Source organism: Pinus tabuliformis, chromosome 8 (assembly GCF_031772625.1).
Source record: "Pinus tabuliformis cultivar Carrire ecotype Pingquan chromosome 8, CPIR1, whole genome shotgun sequence".
NCBI classification, from domain to species: domain Eukaryota; kingdom Viridiplantae; phylum Streptophyta; class Pinopsida; order Pinales; family Pinaceae; genus Pinus; species Pinus tabuliformis.
This window is the reverse complement of record NC_142294.1, coordinates 1870943865-1870960933: the sequence shown is the minus strand read 5'-3', so window position 1 is coordinate 1870960933 and position 17069 is coordinate 1870943865.

The following is a 17069-nucleotide window of genomic DNA, read 5'->3' as shown; positions in this document are numbered from 1 at the left end:
GGTTAAAAGTGCAACCAATAATGGTTAATAGTGCAAAGTATTCACTCTCAGTGTCATAAATAAAATATTTTCATATTTTCATACCTATCTTAGGTAACATAATTTATAGTGGTTAATAGTGCAAAGTATTCACTCTCAGTGTCATAAATAAAATATTTTCATATTTCAATACCTATCTTAAGTAACATAATTTATATCAACTTTATATATATATATATATATATATATATATATATATATATATATCTATATATATATATATATCTATATATATATATATATATATATATATATATATATATATATATATATATATATATACTCAAAGAAAGAAGGAATTAAAAGTAAAATAATTTAGTGATTTTCTACAAAGAGAGAAATGTGTATTTCATTTAAGTGTGTGTGTGTGTGTATATATATATATATATAATTGAAATGAAATGCAACATTTAAAATATATTATTGATAACAAAAGAAATTCAATTTTGATCAAAGTAAAGAATCCCACTATAAAATCCTAGGTAATATTAATATGTATTTGAAAATATATTAACAACTTAAATAAAATATAAAATTTTAATATAAGCAAAATAGTCTATAAGTGAAATGTTTTAATGGCCATATTAGATAAAATATTTTAATATCCATATTAAATAAAATATTTTAATGTCAACCATACATATATGTATATATTATATAAATCTCTTAAAAAAAGAATTTGTTACCATTAAAAGAATTTTAAACGTTTGAATTAATCTCACACTTTAAAATTTTGAATACAAGTTTTGGTCTTTTTTTTAAATCTTTCATTTCCTAGTTACTCCTAACCATTCCTCCAAGTTAACGGATTATTGTTTCTCAAAATTTGCATTGTCACTAATGAGCCATGAGAAACCACCACTAGTTTACACTCACCCACAAGAATACCATCACTAGTTTGCACTCAACCACAAAGAATAATTTTAAATAAGTATTTAAATAATTTTTATTCTAAGAAATGTATCAATAATTTCTTTATAAAAGATGCATACCAAATTTTTTGATAATTAAAAGAATGAAGCACGTATGCTTTTCTGATTTTTCTTATTTTTAAATTTGTAATTTATTTATTTTTTGGATGATGATTTTCTTTTTACTCATTTTGGATTATGCTACTTGACTTTTTATTAAATTTAATGTACTTCTAATTATTTTTATGTGGCTAACCAATGATGTGAATATGTTGAATTATTTGGCCTCTTGGTCGGACAAATGACAGAGATGAGAGGCAGGAGCGCTTAGGCTTTGACACTACTCTGCAACTGGCAGACCTTTACAGACTGCATCATTCTACCATTAACCTCCAACTATAAGACATCTACAACACAATAAGGAACAGCTACTGAGCGATGGAACCCCCTCAGGGGGAGGACATGGTGCCTCCCCCGCTGATACGAAAAATGCCCTACGACAAACAGAAAATGTCAGGAAGGACCATTAAGAAGATATAGCAACAGAGCATGAAAATGCACCAAGGAATAACAAAAAAATTGAAGAACCAAGAGTGACATCAACCACCTGCAAGCCTGTAGCAATTGATAGACCCAAAATCGAGCTCCCAAGTCAGTGGATCAACACTCAGATCCAGTTTATGAAGGATCATTCTTTGATAAGAAAGTTTATAGGCCTTTGGCAAATGAAGAAAGCACTACAAGGCTAGATCACAGCCAAATGGAAGCCAAAAGGGCACATAACTCTACAGTTAGTGCCTAAGGGCTTCTTTACTGCCATTTTCAATTGTCTAGAAGACCAAGACAGGGTACTGGATTGCGGATCATATTTCTTCAACACAGTAGGACTATACCTGAGAGAATGGGTTGAGTGCTTTAACCTGGACAAAGAAGATCTGAGCTGGGCCCCGGTGTGGTTGTGCTTTTATTCCCTCGCTCTGGAGTATTGGGATGAAGAATCTCTGCAAGACATTGGGAATTGTTTAGGAAAATTCATCAAAGTGGTAGAGGAGACAAAACTAAAGTGATACACCTCCTATGCACGGATCTGTGTATACATGCACCTCAGCAAAGCTCTTCGAGATGCGGTAAGCCTTTACCATGATGATTACGAATGGTTACAAATAATAGATTATGAGTATGTACCATTCCGCTGTAGAAAATGACACACCCTGGGCCATTTATTCTGAGACTCTCCCTCCAATACGAAATCCATGACCATGCCCTCAATGGACAAGCCTGACTTGGATGGGTTCAAAAATGTTTCCAACCGCAAAAAGCCCTCTTCCTCAGTCAAAAAACCTGTCACCAATACCTCCTTGCCATCAACAAGCAACAGCTTTGAAACCCTACTCTAGCCGGAGGTTCATATCTTAGATAACCAGGAACAACCTCAAGCCATTCCTAAGACTACCCCACATTTTGATCCCTCAAGCTCAAAGAAAGCCCTCATTTCTAAGCAACCCGCAAATATCAAATCACCCTTTCCCAATAACCCGCAAAAAAGGGTTGTTCATGGAATGGAGATAGATAGCATTCAGATGCAGCTCATGATTATAGATGATACAGAGGCGGAGCAAGAAGAAGTTTAGCACATGGAAGAGGAACCGGCGAGCTTCGACATCAGAGACATAGATATACTGGGACTTGAATAGGCATGTAAGAAAAAGGAATATGACAAAATTCCTGAGTGACAGTTAGAGAACTTAAAGGTAATTCTCTCAAGAGCACAAAATCAAAGATCATTAGGTATCCAAACTGGCAGTCAGTGGGATGGAAAAAATATCTTCAAAGACAATAAGAAACGAGGAAGGAAAACAGATCTTCAGAGAACCATCCACATAGGGGAGATGTTGGTGGAATCTGGAAGATACTCCAAGCTTACCAAATATTATAATCCCCTTCCCAATTGTGAATTATGAAGCTCTTCTCATGGAAAATTAGAGGGCTCAAAAGCTGAAAAAGGGTCAACTAATAAGGAACATGTTACAACAGGAAAAGCCTCAAGTTCTCTTCCTGCAGGAGACCAAGTGTAATTCCACAACATTGGATCAGATCCTCACCAAAGCATGGCCAGGAAGCAAAGGAGTGGCTGTGGAAGCCATAGGAGCCTCAGGAGGGCTAGCTATAGTTTGGGATGATAGAGTTGTAACACTTACTAACATACATGCTAGTAAACACTTTATTCAAGCCATGTTTCATATAACAGGGACAAACGTTCATGGACGCTTAACCAATGTCTACTTTCCCCAGGAGGCAATAAACAAGGTAGAAACACTGAATACCTTAACTCTGATCAACTCAGAAAGATCCCACCCACTTTGGATCACAGGAGGGGACTTCAACATGATTACAAGATTTGGAGGAAAAAAGAGGAGGACGGGTCAAGCTGGACTGTGAAAGCACTCACTTCAAAAACTAAATTCATAACAACAAGCTCATAGATATGGAATTCAATAATGGCGTATATACATGGAACAACAAACATGTAGATGCCCACCAAATAGCATCTCGGTTAGACAGATTCCTACTCTCTGACAATGCAATACATCTTGGCGGGGACCTCTCGGCCTCTATCTTGCCACTTTTTGGCTCGGAGCACTAGCCTATTAGACTTCACTAGCAAAGACCAGGAGAAAATGTTCGCAGGCCCTTTCGCTTTGAAGCTTTCTGGTTGAATAACCCAAACTTTCATAACCTGATAACAGAGACATGGAAAAATTTCAATCCACTGGAAGGCACAAAAATTTATAAGCTCCAACAAAAGCTAAAAAAACTCAAGGAAAATATAAAACAGTGGAATCGCTTTACCTTCAGCAATATCTTTCGGGGGCAAGACGCTCTTGAACAAGAAATGCAAAAATTATAGCAAAGAATCATAGTTGAAGGCAGATTTGAAGCCCTAGGAGAATAGGAACGCCAATTACAAGCGCAAATCTTAGAAAGAGAAAAATAGGCAGAGATTCTTTGGAGGCAAAAGTTGAGTATCAGATGGCTTAAAGTGGGCGAACACAATACAAAGTTCTTCCACCATACCATTATCCAAAGGAGAATTCACAACAGCATTACTCACCTCCAAAATCGACAAGGGGAACATCTAGAAAAGCATGAAGATATAGAACAGGAACTCCTCACCCACTTTCGGAGGGTGCATCAGGAACTGCAGATTGATTGGCTGATCCATATAGAGAAAATCACTAAGAATATTCCTAAGATCGTAACTAAGGAACACAATCAAATCCTCCTCAGGCCTATATCTTTACAGGAAGTGGAGACAACTATGCGACAACTCAAATTTGGGAAAGCATTTGGACCAGACGGCTTCACTTCAGACTTCTTTCACAACTTCTGGGATCTAATCAAGGAGGAAGTCTGCCAAGTAGTCGAGGATTCCAAACTTAGCAAATGGATGCTTCCATCCTTGAATGCCACCTTCATCTCTCTCTCATCCCTAAGGAGGACCACAGCCAGACTCTGGACAAATTCCGACCTATTGCACTATGCAATCTCATTTATAAAATCATCTCCAAAGTGATCACCATACGTCTCAAGCCCTTGCTTCCCTTACTTATATCACCAAAGCAATCTGGATATGTGGAAGGAAGGCAGATCACCAATGGCATTATTCTCACTCATGAAATCATTCACTCCCTAAAGTAGTCCAAAAAGGCAGGTATGCTCCTAAAAATCGACCTCTCAAAAGCTTTCGATACTTTAAGCTGGAAATATATTCAAAAAATGCTACTAGCCTTTGGCTTTACCCCCACATGGGTTAGATGGATTATGAGTCTCATCACCTCTACCTTCTTCTCAATTCTTTTCAATGGGATCCCTTCCACCCCCTTCTACTATCCAGAGGCATTTGACAAGGGGACCCTCTCTCACCCTTTCTATTCGTTATAATGGTGGAAGGTCTTGGACGTTACATCAAAGATGCCCTTCATACCCAACAATTACGTGGATTTTATTTTCCGAATACCCCTGCTTTCACCCACCAACAATTCTTTGATGACAATATGTTATTTGGTCATCCTTCGGTCCAAGAAGCCCTTAAACTGAAGTCCATTTTATCTGACTTTTTGGATGCCTCTAGTGCCTGTATTAACAAAGAAAAATCCCAAGCTTTTTTTCTTTCGCACACCTCCCATCACTCAAAGCTCCATAGCCAGAATTCTAGGCTTCTTGATTGCAACTCTACCCTCCAAATCCATGGGTGCTCCAATGACAGCCTCTGCCTTAAAGCACTCATCCTGGAAAATACTCTTAGAAAAATTGGAAGCCGTATCTCTTCATGGACCTTCAGAGCTCTCAACATGGCGAGTCACCTAGTTTTAATCAAAGCAGTGCTACAATCTATTCCGCTCTACCTTTTCTCAGTACTGGCAACACCCAAATGGGTTCTTAAAGCAATAAAAAATCTTCAACGAGATTTTTTATGGGGGAATACGAAACAAAAGAGAAAATGGGCTCTGGTAAAGTGGGAAATAGTTTTCCACCCAAAAACTTCTGGAGGCACTGGATTACGGGATCCTCAGCATAGCAACGAGGTCATGGGAGTGCGCATCTGGTGGAAATGGCTCTCGAACCCACATACTCCTTGGGAAATCCTCTCGATAGCTAAGTATGCTAATAATAGACCAGTAGATGACTTAATTCGGCTCAAAGAAGTTGGCACAGGCTCTCTAATTTGGAATGCTGTCGATTGTAGTTCGTTGAAGTCTAAAGATTAGCAACAAAAATATTTTCAAGAAATAGGGGAATCGAGGGATTTTTTCAAAAAAAAAGAACAAAACGTGGCTTCTAGTTGCCTTCTTGTATTATACCTTCAAACGAGGCAGGTTTTCGAATTTCTAGGCCTTGCAACGCTGCCCATAGCCTTTTTGACAATCTCTAATGTTGGCTGAATTGGAATGATAACTGGTTTGTCTTGTCGTCTTCTTGCAGCCCCACGGACAAGTTGAACAAATGCGAGGAAGACGCTCCAACGTTGGCCGATTTGGAATGGTAACTGGTTTTTCTTGTCGTCTTCCTACAGCGCTATTGACAAGTTGAACAAATGCTAGGAGGATGCTCTCAAATGCGTGAAAGAGGTTCTAGGTTCTATAGAATCGTAACTAACAATAATTGCCTTTTTCAATTCGATGGCAGATTTTATTTTAATCATCTAACATGAAAATCAACATCTCACATTAGCACAGACTTCTTCTCATAGGAGAAATGCCTTAAGGCATAGGAAATAGTAGCATAGAAGAAAAAAGATGTGATATGTTAAACAAATTTAATTAAATATTTAAATTATACATATGAATTAAGAATAACAATAAGGATTGTTCCCACATGAGCATAGGAAATAGTAGCATAAAAGAAAAAAGATGTGATATGTCATGCAAATTTAATTAAATATTTAAATTATAAATATGGATTGAGAATAACAATAAAGATTGTTCCCACATGTCTAAGGCAAAGAATTCACATGCATCATACAAATAAATTCAAATCCTTTCAACATTTTAAATGAAATCCACATGCATCATACATATCTTTAACAATAAGGATTGTTCCCACATGTCTAAGATGGAGACTAATCAAATTCACATGCATCATACAAATAAGTTCAAATTCTTTCAAAATTTTAAATGAAATCCATATGCATCATAAAAATTACTATTGTATTAATCATATCCACTTGTATCTTCAGACAATTTACTATTGTATTAATCATATCTACTTGTATTACACAAATAATTTCCAATCCATTCAAAAAGTTTAATCAAATCCCTCCTACATCATTGAGAATTTGAATCCTTTAGTTAATAAAATAGATTTTAATCAACAATTTAATTTATAATTTGTATTACATTTACAAAATTCAAGCATCCATTTTTTCTAAAATCAATGACAAGTTACTATTGTATTAATCATATCTACTTGTATTACACAAATAATTTCCAATCCATTCAAAAAGTTTAATGAAATCCCTCCTACATCATTGAGAATTTGTATCCTTTAGTTAATAAAATAGATTTTAATCAACAATTTAATTTATAATTTGTATTACATTTACAAAATTCAAGCATCCATTTTTTCTAAAATCAATGACAAGTTACTATTGTATTAATCATATCTACTTGTATTACACAATTAATTTCCAATCCATTCAAAAATTTTAATCAAATCCCTCATGCACCATAGAGAATTGGAATCCTTTAGTTAATAAAATAGATTTTAATCAAAAATTTAATTTATAATTTGTATTACATTTAAAAAATTCAAACATCCATTTCTTTTTTAAATCAATTTATATATTAGAAAATAACAATATCATCGAAAATTATATTACCAAATTTTTAAACAATTATGTTTAATAATTAATATTAAATAACAGAAAATTATATATATTAATATTATTTTTTTAACATATTTTTAGCATAAATTAATAATAGATATATATATATATATATATATATATATATATATATATATATATATATATATATATATATATATATATATATATATATATATATATAGATTCATGTCAAAACAAGAATTATTTATTGAAAAATATATTTTAAAATTTAAACAACCAATGGATTAATTAATATACCAAATATACCTTAAAAATATATTTCTGAAACTATTTTTGAAGTATTAATTAAATATTACATTTGCACTTAAAAATAGTACACTTAAAACCATTTTTTTGCATATGCATGCATGAAATATTATTTTTGCAAGTGTAATATAAGCCAAACATAGTCTTTGGGAAAAAAACGTTCCTTCCCAACATTTTCTGGGATCTAATAAAGGACAAAGTCTCGCAAGTAGTCGAGGATTCTAGAGTTAGCAGATGGATGCTTCCATCCTTGAATGCCACCTTCATCTCTCTCATCCCTAAGGAGGACCACAGCCAGACTCTGGACAAATTCCGACCTATTACACTATGCAATTTCATTTATAAAATCATCTCCAAAGTGATCGCCACACGCCTCAAGCCCTTGCTTCCCTTACTTATATCATCGGAACAATTTGGATATGTGGAAGGAAGGTAGATCACCGATGGCATTATTCTCACTCATGAAATCATTCACTCCCTAAAGTAGTCCAAAAAGGTAGGTATGCTCCTAAAAATCGACCTCTCAAAAGCTTTCGATACTTTAAGCTGGAAATATATTCAAAAAATGCTGCTAGCCTTTGGCTTTACCCCCCCCATGGGTTAGATGGATTATGAGTCTCATCACCTCTACCTTCTTCTCAATTCTTGTCAATGGGATCCCTTCCACCCCCTTCTACTGTCCAGAGGCATCCGACAAGGGGACCCTCTCTCACCCTTTCTATTCGTTATAATGGTGGAAGGTCTTGGACGTTACATCAAAGATGCCCTTCATGCCCAGCAATTACGTGGATTTTATTTTCCGAATACCCCTGCTTTCACCCACTAACAATTCGTTGATGACAATATGTTATTTGGTCATCCTTCGGTCCAAGAAGCCCTTAAACTGAAGTCCATTTTATCTGACTTTTCAGATGCCTCTGGTGCTTGTATTAACAAAGAAAAATCCCAAGCTTTTTTTCTTTCACACACCTCCCATCACTCAAACATCCATAGCCAGAATTCTAGGCTTCTCGATTGCAACTCTACCCTCCAAATACCTGGGTGCTCCAGTAACAGCCTCTGCCTTAAAGCACTCATCCTGGAAAATACTCTTAGAAAAATTGGAAGCCATATCTCTTCATGGACCTTCAGAGCTCTCAACATGGCGAGTCGCCTAGTTTTAATCAAAGCAGTGCTACAATCTATTCCGCTCTACCTTTTCTCAGTACTGGCAGCACCCAAATGGGTTCTTAAAGCAATCAAAAATCTTCAACGAGATTTTTTATGGGGGAATACGAAACAAAAGAGAAAATGGGCTCTGGTAAAGTGGGAAACAGTTTGCCACCCAAAAACTTCTGGAGGCACTGCATTATGGGATCCTCAGCATAAAAACGAGGTCATGGGAGTGTGCATCTAGTGGAAATGGCTCTCGAACCCACATACTCCTTGGGCAATCCTCTGGACAGCTAAGTATGCTAATAATAGACCAGTAGATGACTTAATTTGACTCAAAGAAGTTGGAAAAGGCTCTCTAATTTGGAATGTTGTCACTAGGGGGTCTAGAGAAGGTGACCATGATTCTTTTTAGTCTCCTAAAAAAGGTTTCAAGAAAACACCCGAAAAGATAATTGTTTGGAGAAATTGTCTTATAAAGCATTGTAACTTCATAGTCAATCTAGACCATTCATCCTTAACTCATAGGTCTCATGGTATATGTTATGTTGGGATTTTGTTCCCTAGAAGGAAACCCTCTTTTTATGATTGAATTGTATTGCAGTTGTGTGTTATTAAGATATATTTGTAATTTTGCAAGAAGATATTGTGAGAGGGAGAAGAGGAGGTTGTTGTAAAATCCCCATGTTAAAATATCATGTAATAAAGTTAATAAAGGAAAAATAAGACCTGGTTCATGGGACATGTATTCAAGGGTGAATATTGGTCAAAACATCCTAATGGGCATCACTTGTTGTTTGTTATGGCTAAGAGGAAATTGGAAGGTAATGAAAAAGGATTTGAAAAGGAAAAAATACATCATTAGCACATTATTTATGAAAATAAAGGAAATTAGGAGAAAAGTAAGGTGAAAAGTCACAAGTTGCATATGAGGAGGAAATTGAAGGAAAATAGAGGAAACATCAAGAAATTAGAGGCCTCAATAATAAAAAGGAATCATAGCATCAATTTAGAGCTTTCCCTCAGTTGAGTTTTGGAATTGGTTTCGGAGAGGAGAAGAGCACAAAGAGGAGAAAGCAAATAAGCAAGCAAAGGAATGACAAGGAAAGGAAAGGAAAGGAAAGAAAATGAATGAAAAGGAAAGCAAGGATCAAGCAAAGAAAAGCTGGATCAATCGGCTTCAGTGGGAATACTTCCAGGTAATTGGTTGCATGTATGATTTCCTACATGGTTTTGGCGTGCATGGTATATGCATGTGTGTATTCGGTTCATTTGTTGTCATTGACATGACTTTTGTTGGGTTTGGTAGTGGTTTTAGCCTTACCTTGCCATTTTTGGATAGCCATGGTGTGATGGGATTCATTCTTAGTTGAGATTTGGATTGTTGGAAGGTTTGTGGATCTAGGTGTGGTGGTCTCAAAAAAATCCCAAGGGTTGGGCATGGAGATGGTTTTCTCTGGGAAGCCCTCAACAAGTGGGTGGAGACAACAGAATTCCTTAAGGGATTGTGTACGAATTTTGAGGCACCCAAGCTTGGTTTAGTTTTGTGAACTAGAGGCTAGTTTAGGTGAGATCATGGTAGTATGAGGGTGGAGGTGGTTTAACCTCTCGATTCCATTGGTTTTCATGTATTCTTTTATCTGACATTCATGCTTGGAATTAGGAATAGGGGTGAGTGGTTGAAAGAAATATTTGGTTTAGCTCAATCTATGGTCAAATGGTACGTGGAAATCCCTGAATAGGTTGCCTTTATTATATTAATGATAATATCTCTTTCCCCTTGTAATTCATAAGTAACTATATTTGTTATTATGTTTCTTTAATGGTTGTTCTATAATTTTTATTTATTTGGTTATATGTTGGTTACGTGAATGGTTTTATGATAGATTCAATATATGGCTCTTACCATTTTTTTACTTGTAAATTATTGGTTAATGAATTCATCACCTAATCGATGTTACGATAATTATTGTGAGAGGGAATTAGACTTTCTTGATGTTTCTCATATAAGTTTAAGATCTCTATATTTAAATATGCATTCATGACCTGTAGATTTCATGTTCCCCGTGTGTTTGACGGAATGACTATCATTGATATACTGGGTTAGGTCAAGTCCTTGATTGAGTTTTGTGTTATAGGTTGTTTCCCTATATCATTTACCATTCTAGAAAGTTTCATTAAGTTATGGGTAGTGGTCTGGAGACTAGCCTTGAAAAAGTGCCTCAAATCACGTTGTTTTTGGCACAAAACAGGGTGAAAAAGATTGTAGTTGTTCCCTTGCAGGCATGTGCATGCTACTGGAGGGTTACATTCGAATTAAGGTAGTGTTATTCAAGTTTCCAGGGCTCGATATGAGTGAAAAAGCATGTTGACTCAGGGTTTGGGCACCTGGAAGGGTGGTTTAACTCTTTGAGGTCCTGTAACACCTGAGGGAAGTCAATAAGGTCTTGTTTTTCCAAGTCCATTTCCTTAAGGTTATGTAGGAGGTGGAGTCATGTCATAGTAGTCCTCGACTAATGTTTAGCCCAAGCAGGCCAGTCAAAGTGCGTAGATATGGGAGGAGGCATTACAGAGTAGTATCAGAGAAGATTGCACTCTTGTTGAGTGGTATGGTTATTGTTAGATGCATGTTGTTAGGAATGGATTGGCATTGTTATGATTGCCATGAATGAGATCACTGTATGTAGTGGGTATTATCATGCATGATGTTGATTTATTGATATGATTATGATTACACATGTGCGTGCTAATTTGGACTGATTTTGTCGATGAGAAATGCCTCCCCTCAACATCATTGAGGTATGATTTTGATTATGGTATCTATTTTGTTTATCTGGCATGACATTCTTGCAGGAAGAAGAGAATCAAATATGACAAGCAAGATGGTAGATTCTCCCTACAGAGTAGTTGGGAAACAAGGAGATGAGTATTATCCTAGTGTAGCAGATACATTGAAGAGTTTGAGGGCAGGGATAAGAAGTTGTAGAGCAGACAATGAAATGTTGGTTGAGGCTCATGAAATATTTGCGAGAGCTCAGGAAAAGCAGGTAGAGGTCAATGTGGTGATCCTTCAGATTTTGTCACACTTTCAAAGACAGGGACAATTGAGGATTATTCAAGAGCATGAAGAGAAGACTAATAAGACATATTGTAGTGGGTCTCGATTAGGATACAGGTTGAATAGAGTGGACGCAGTCAAAGGATGTAGACCATTGGATATACATGATAGGAGGATTGGTAGGTATGGGTATTACTCTAGTTCCTCATCAAAGAGACATCATCTTAGTAGTCACTGCCATCATTCTTATAGGAGGAGTGAGTATTTGCCTGAGGAGTTCAAGAAATTCAAGCCTCCTACATTTGATGAAGATATGAAGAAGTCAGAAGATTCAAAAGCATGGTTTCTTGGGATGAAGAAATTATTAAGATTGCATAACTATTTAGAGAACATAAAAGCCAAAATCTGAACCTTTAGTCTCAAAGGGAAAGAAAATATCTAGTGGGAGGATATGAATAATGTCAAGGGAATTTGGGAAGAAGAGTTGATTTTGTATGAGTTCGAGAGACTCTTTAAGAATACATATATATCTTAGAGATATTATGATGACAGAGCTAAGGTGTTTTATGATTTGCATATGGGTTATATGAGAGATGATGAGGACACTAACAAGTTCCTGGATTTGTTGACCTATGTTCCTTACCTCGAGGATGAGAAAGCAAAGATTCAAAGGTTCATTAGTGGGTTTCCAAAAACATATAGAGATCAAATTTAGTTTGATGAGCCTCGATGGTTGGAGGAAGCCATCAGGAAACTTAAGAATTGTGATGAGTAGTCAAATCATAAAGTTGAACCTAATCATGGTTTGAACGGAAATGATAAAGTTAAAGGGAAGTGGCCGCCAAAGCAGGGAAGACCTCAAGATGCGGGTGAGAAAGAAAAAAAAATTCCTTACAAGAAGTTCAATGTAGTTGAGAAGGGACATAAGTAACAGCCTGGAGAGAAGCAGAATAGAGTTTATGTTAAGGGACAGTTGCGATGCTATATTTGTGGCAAAGATAATTGCAAGAAGGATTTTCCATTGTACCAGGGTTCCATGCCACATATCTATAGTGCTCAAGAGACCCAGATACTTAGGGATGTTGGTCATAGAATTCCTTGGATTTATTTAGTTGCGGATGACAAGTAGGCAGATCAACATACATCCATTATTGAGTTGGAAGGTAAGATCTATGCTTGAGTTGATTATATTTTGATTGACCATGGATCTAATTACAGTTATGTTAATCCTAACGTGGTGGGTAAGCATGGTTTGAAAAAAGAAGTGCATGCATAGTCTTGGTGGTTGCAGTTGGCTATAGATACGAATAAGAGAGTTCATCATTATATAAGAGCTTGTGCATTTGAGTTGAATGGTATGCCTACAGCAACACATCTAAATGTTCTTCCATTGGGATCATATAGTATGATTTTGGGCATGGATTGTTTGTACCTCCACAAAAGAAAAGTAAATTATTATGACAAGGCCATTAAGTGCTTGGATGATAATCGAGAAAAGAGAATCTTACAGGAAATGGAGAATCATACATCGGTGAGGATGGTCACTGATGTGCAGGAAAAGCACAGTTGCAGGAAAGGGTGTGTATTCTTTGCAATGCATATTTCTAATGATAAAGGTAAGGATGTTGATGATGCATAGGTATTGAATAGGTACCTAGTTATAGAATAGTTCCAGGATGTATTCCTAGCAATGATTTCAGAGTTACTGTCTCACAGGGAAGTGGTCTTTTCTATTGATTTCATATGAGCAGTGGCACCAGAATCAAAGGCACCTTACACGATGAGCACTCCATAGTTAGTGGAATTAAATTTTCAGTTGAAGGAAATGCTTGATAAAGGATACATTAGGCCAAGTGTATCTCCTTGGGGTGAACGAGTGTTGTTCATGAAGAGGAAGGATGGTAATCTCATATTGTGCATTGACTACAGGAAATTGAACAAAGTGAATATTAAGAACAAGTATCCATTGTCGAGGATAGATGATTTGTTTGGCCAATTGAAGGGAGCAACAATGTTCTCAAATATTGATTTGAGATTAGGCTATCATTGGGTACACATCAAAGAAGAGGATATCTACAAGACTGATTTCCGGCCTAGGTATGGGCATTATGAGTTTGTTGGGGTTCCTTTTGGTTTGAGTAATTCTCTTGCTACTTTTATGTGCTTGATGAATAGTATGTTGCATCCTTATATGGACAATTTTGTTAATGATATATTGATATATGCTAAGAATGAGGAAGAGCATGTTCAACACTTACGGGTAGTGTTGAAATTGCTAAGAGAGCATAAATTGTATTTCAATATTATCAAATGCAACTTCTTTCAAACAAACATACATTACTTGAGGCCTATTGTTTCCAAGGAAGCCATAACAGTGGACCCAGAAAGATAAGAGCTATCATGGAATGGTAGCTCCTAGAAACGTTGATGAGCTTAGATCATTCATGGGGTTAGAATGTTACTATAGGAGGTTCGTTAGGAACTTCTCAGGGATTTCCTATCCTATTACATCATTATAGAGGAAAGGAAATAAATTTGAATGAACAGAGGAATGTGCAGCCAATTTTGAGTAGTCAAAGAAGTTACTAATAAGTGATCCAAATCTCAAGATTGTAGATCTGGATAAACAGTTCGTGGTGTGTACAGATGCTTGCAAGAGAGGACTTGGTGGAGTCCTCACACAGTCGTGAAATGTGGTGTGATATGCATCAGGGAAACTAAATGAGTATGAGAAGAACCATGTGACACACAATCTTGAGTTGGCAACGATCATTCATGCATTAGATATGTTGAGGCACTATCTTTTTGACTCGAGGTTTGTGTTGATGAGCAACCATAGTGGGCTGAGGCACTTGTTTGACCAACCAAATATGAATTCTAGTTAAGCTAGATGGTTTTCTACCCCAAGTGAGTTTGACTTTGAGATCATATATATTAAAGGAAAGGATAACAAAGTTGTATATGCTATCAATAAGAGAGTGCAGTTAAACTATGCTGCAATTGTGAGCTCGTATGAGACAAATTTACACGATTGTATCTTACATGAAGGACAACATGATGACAGGTATAGGGAGTTTAGGCATAGGTTACAACAAGTTACAAGTGATCAGGTTGTGGAATATCATCTCACGATAGATGGTTTGGTGAGATTTAGGGACATGACCTATGTGTCAAATGACAGTGAACGTAAGAAGCTTATCTTGAGGGAGTTTCATGTCAAGCCATATTCAAGTCATCGGGGATATCAAAATACATTGACAACGGTGAAGAATTTCTACCACTACCTGAATTTGAAGAAGGAAGTGGTAGAGTTTATTTCTAGAGGCTTAGATTGTCAACAGGTGAAATCTAAGTGTAACCACCCAACTGGTTTTTTACAGCCTTTTCCAATCTTGGAGTGGAAATGGGAGGTCATTTCCATGGATTTCATTACAGGTATGTTGAGGATGTCGAGGTAGCATGATTCCATCATGGTTTTTGTTGATAGGTTGAGCAAGGTATCTCACTTCATTCCAGTGAAGACTACTTATTCCACTACTGAGGTGGCACTAGTCTTCATCAGGGAGATAGTGGTGTTGCATGGTGTTCCAAAGAATATTGTGTTAGACAAAAATGATAAGTTCACTTCTAGGTTTTGGAAGGAGTTATTTGTAGTTTTGGGTACAAATTTGGCCTTCAATACACCTTATCATCAATAGACATATCGACAGATAGAGAGGCTAAAGAAGATTCTAGAGGATATGCTGAGAATTTATGTTATGCATCAACAAAAAAGGTGGGAGGAGTATCTTCCACTGGTAGACTTTTCTTACAACAATGGGTATCATGAGTCACTTAGGATGAGTCTATTTAAGGCACTATATGGGAAAATTTGTAACACTCCCATCAGTTGTAGTGGTCCATTGAATAGGGTACTGATAGGACTAGACTTGTTGGTAGAGATGGAACAAGAAATGTAGGTTATAAAGAAGAATATAAAGGAAGCAAAAGGAAGGAAAAAGGGTTATGAAGATCAACACAGGGAATTTAAGGAGTTTGAGGTTGGGGAGCATGTGTACTTACACATCAAGCCTAAGAATATCTCCTTGAGGATGGGATCATGTGCTAAGTTGGTACCTCAATATTGTAGGAATTTTGAGATCCTTGAGAGGATTAGACCAGTGACCTACAAACTTGCACTACCTCTAACGGTGAAAGTCCATGATGTTTTCCATGTTTCATTGTTTAAAATATATGTAAAGGATGTTGATCATGTGATTTATTGGTTTGTATTGCAAGTGGAGCCAAAAGGAGAATTCTAACCAGAACCTCAGTGCATATTGCAATGGAAACAATTCATACTCTGGAACCAAGAAATCATGCAAGTTGAAATGCATTGGAACCTCTTTGGGCCCAATGAAGCTACATGGGAGATGGATGATCAAATGCAGGATATGTATCCTTCATTGTTTGTTTTTTTTGTCAAAGGAGTTTTGGTATATGTACATATTTATGTATGGTTTTTATTGTAAATATCGAAATGAGACGAGTTATAAATCTCTAATAAGAGATATGGTTGTCATGTTGTCATGTTTGTCACGATGGTTTTTCATTTGAGAAGGTTTTTAATTGTAAATACTGCATCAAGCTGAGTTATAAATCTCCATGGGAAATATGTTTTGGTTTTCAGTGGTTTTTCTGGTTATAGGTGTCATTGAACATCGAGGATGACATTCCCCTAAGGGGGAGGGGTATGTGACAACCTCGGGTTAAAAGTTCATATAATAAAGTTAATAAAGGAAAAATATGACTAAGGTCACATGACACATATTCCAAGTTGAATGTTGGGACAAACATCCTAGTGGGTATCCCTTTTTGTTTATTATGGCTAAGGCGAAATTGGAAAAAGAAATAACAAAGGATTTTAAAAGGAAACAAAGATTTTTTGGCATTTTATTTATGAACATAAAGAAAATTAGCAGAAAAGGAAGGCGTAAAGTCCTTGGTTGCATGTGAAGAGGAAATTGAAGGAAAATAGAGGAAAAATAAATAAATTAGAGACATCAATAATAAAAAGGCATCAGAGCATAAGTTTGGATCTTTTTGTCAGTTGAGTTTTGGAATTGGCTTCAGAGAGGAGAAGAGCACCAAGAGGAGAAAGAAAGCAAAGGAACGAATAGGAAAGCAATGATCAAGTAAAGAAAATTTGGATCAAGTGGCTTAAGTAGGAATACTTGCAGGTAATAGGTTGCGTGTATGATTTCCATGCTTGTTT